The sequence below is a fragment of the Sander vitreus genome, chromosome 21 (assembly GCF_031162955.1).
Source record: "Sander vitreus isolate 19-12246 chromosome 21, sanVit1, whole genome shotgun sequence".
Taxonomy (NCBI): Eukaryota; Metazoa; Chordata; class Actinopteri; order Perciformes; family Percidae; genus Sander; species Sander vitreus.
This window is the reverse complement of record NC_135875.1, coordinates 1,303,913-1,306,412: the sequence shown is the minus strand read 5'-3', so window position 1 is coordinate 1,306,412 and position 2,500 is coordinate 1,303,913. Positions and strand designations below refer to the sequence as shown.

Sequence of the window (2,500 nt, the reverse complement as noted above, 5' to 3'; positions counted from 1 at the left end):
ATGGTTTGAACAGTGGATAGACGACCCAAAACGGATTTTAATAGTTTGATTTTGTTTCTGTCGATTTTAAATGAAGTGTATATGACGATGCTAAAATTACTGTTTATTTACATGGAGTCTGGTGGGTTGATGTTTTTGTTTGTTTGTTTGTTTACTCTCTAACAGAAAGGTCGGCCTACTTAGAGATCCTTTCCAAAATGCTGTCAGACATTTAGAATAGTTCATGTATTTTATATATGTGTGTTAAATAAATAAATAAATAAATAATAAATCGTAAAACCCTTCAGCTTTAAGAAAGGGCCTGTCAGATTTAAGCCAATCAGCACAGAGCTCACAGAGCTAGCCTCTCAGCGGACCAATAAGACTCCGCGGTGGGCGGGGCCCCGCGAAAAACGAATGGTGGCTTTGCTAACGTTAGCATTAGCTCTTAATACGTCTTCGACACGACATAAAAACAAAGTAGAAACACACAGCTTCAAACTACATACCTTCGACAAAGCTCTCGGTGAGATGGCGACTCTTTCGCAGCAGATATTTGAAGTCTAACGGTTAAACAACAGCCGGCTAGATGCTGCTAGCTACGCACTTAGCTACGTTAACTGTCAAAGCTGGAAAATGACAGTTTCCGGTCTGCTTTCCAGTTTAAAAAAGCCGTTTCGAAGCAACGTAGCGATTAACACGTGACTATGTTACTCAGATACATTCTTTACAAAGTTAAACATCTTCCAAAGGTAGACTGACACACTAACAACAAGCCAACAGAACGATTTAGCGGTTGGTTGCTTTGTACAGGTTTATATAGCGGCAAACAGCGGTGATACACCGCCCCCGTGTGGCGGGAGGAATAAATAACGGCAGCAGGTGCACTGCCAAAGATAGTAGATTGCGCTTGAGATAGTTCCCACCCTTCAGCTCAACAGTGACCGCCCACTTTTTTAACGGCTCTGATTCAAAAATTGCTGATATAAAGAGTATTAAGTCTGGAACCGAGCCAAGCAGCTACGAGATGAATAGTGAGCATAAAACATTTGATTCGGCGCAAAAAAACATTTTGAAAACGGCAAAAAAAGTCAAAAGATACAAGAAATCGTGTACAGAAACTATCCGAGACTTCAATGGTAGAAGCTCGTTCTAGCCGTTCGCGGTTTCGAAGGTACGGTAAACGTTTCTATGGTAACAGCGAGTTGGACCAATCAGAGACGTTGCTGTTACGTTTAGGATTGTGGGTAGTGTAGTTTTTCGCCACAAGATCGCGGATAAAACGTGTTTTTCTTAAACAAAGGTAGATTTCATACAGATTTCTAGCTTCTACAGGAGCAGAAACCTTTGTTACACAACCACGTAGATATTATGGGATGGTTTAGACATTATGGCTGATAATCTAAGCCTTATGGAGAAAATCAACGGGGTTTTTACTTCTGGAACAACACAGCTGAGCTCTATAAATGGTCGTCTTTTAGAGCTTATTGAACAGATTTCTGTTAAAAACCTGTTAATATTGAGATCCTTAGCTAGCCAATCACAGGACAGGAGGGCGGGAAGTCAAGAGTATTAGCCAATCACAGGACAGGAGGGCGGGAAGTCAAGAGTACTAGCCAATCACAACACAGTAGGGCGGGAAGTCAAGAGTACTAGCCAATCACAGGACAGGAGGGCGGGAAGTCAAGAGTACTAGCCAATCACAGGACAGGAGGGCGGGAAGTCAAGAGTACTAGCCAATCACAGGACAGTAGGAAAGGAAGCCAAGAGTGCTAGCCAATCACAGGACAGGAGGGCGGGAAGTCAAGAGTATTAGCCAATCACAGGACAGTAGGGCGGGAAGTCAAGAGTACTAGCCAATCACAGGACAGTAGGAAAGGAAGTCAAGAGTACTAGCCAATCACAGGACAGGAGGGCGGGAAATCAAGAGTACTAGCCAATCACAGGACAGTAGGACGGGAAATCAAGAGTACTAGCCAATCACAGGACAGTAGGACGGGAAGTCAAGAGTACTAGCCAATCACAACACAGTAGGGCGGGAAGTCAAGAGTACTGGCCAATCACAGGACAGGAGGGCGGGAAGTCAAGAGTACTGGCCAATCACAGGACAGGAGGGCGGGAAGTCAAGAGTACTGGCCAATCACAGGACAGTAGGGCGGGAAGTCAAGAGTACTGGCCAATCACAGGACAGTAGGGCGGGAAGTCAAGAGTACAGGCCAATCACAGGACAGTAGGGTGGGAAGTCAGAGTACTGGCCAATCACAACACAGTAGGGCGGGAAGTCAAGAGTACTGGCCAATCACAGGACAGTAGGACGGGAAGTCAAGAGTACTGGCCAATCACAGGACAGTAGGGCGGGAAGTCAAGAGTACAGGCCAATCACAACAGTCACAAAATATATAAATACATTCAAGGCCTTTGTTTATTAAAGTGGTATGAACAATTATTTAAAAAAATGGACAGATTTGACAAAAAAATATTTATTTTTTGCACAAAAGTACAAATTTCACATCAGATCACA

General features: G+C 43.8%; 2 protein-coding genes across 2 annotated transcripts in view; both read right to left on the bottom strand.

The window, feature by feature from the left end:
- The window catches only part of LOC144536536 (uncharacterized), a 28,304-nt gene extending 27,511 nt beyond the window's left edge, over positions 1–793 (bottom strand). Inside the window, exon 1 of the mRNA XM_078279733.1 lies at positions 489–793. The gene's annotated coding sequence lies outside the window, so the exon portion shown is untranslated. The remainder of the gene's footprint in view (positions 1–488) is intronic.
- A 1,646-nt stretch (positions 794–2,439) lies between these two features.
- The window catches only part of heatr1 (HEAT repeat containing 1), a 50,128-nt gene continuing 50,067 nt past the window's right edge, over positions 2,440–2,500 (bottom strand). The window contains exon 45 of the mRNA XM_078279941.1: positions 2,440–2,500. This exon is cut by the window's right edge and continues 187 nt beyond it. The gene's annotated coding sequence lies outside the window, so the exon portion shown is untranslated.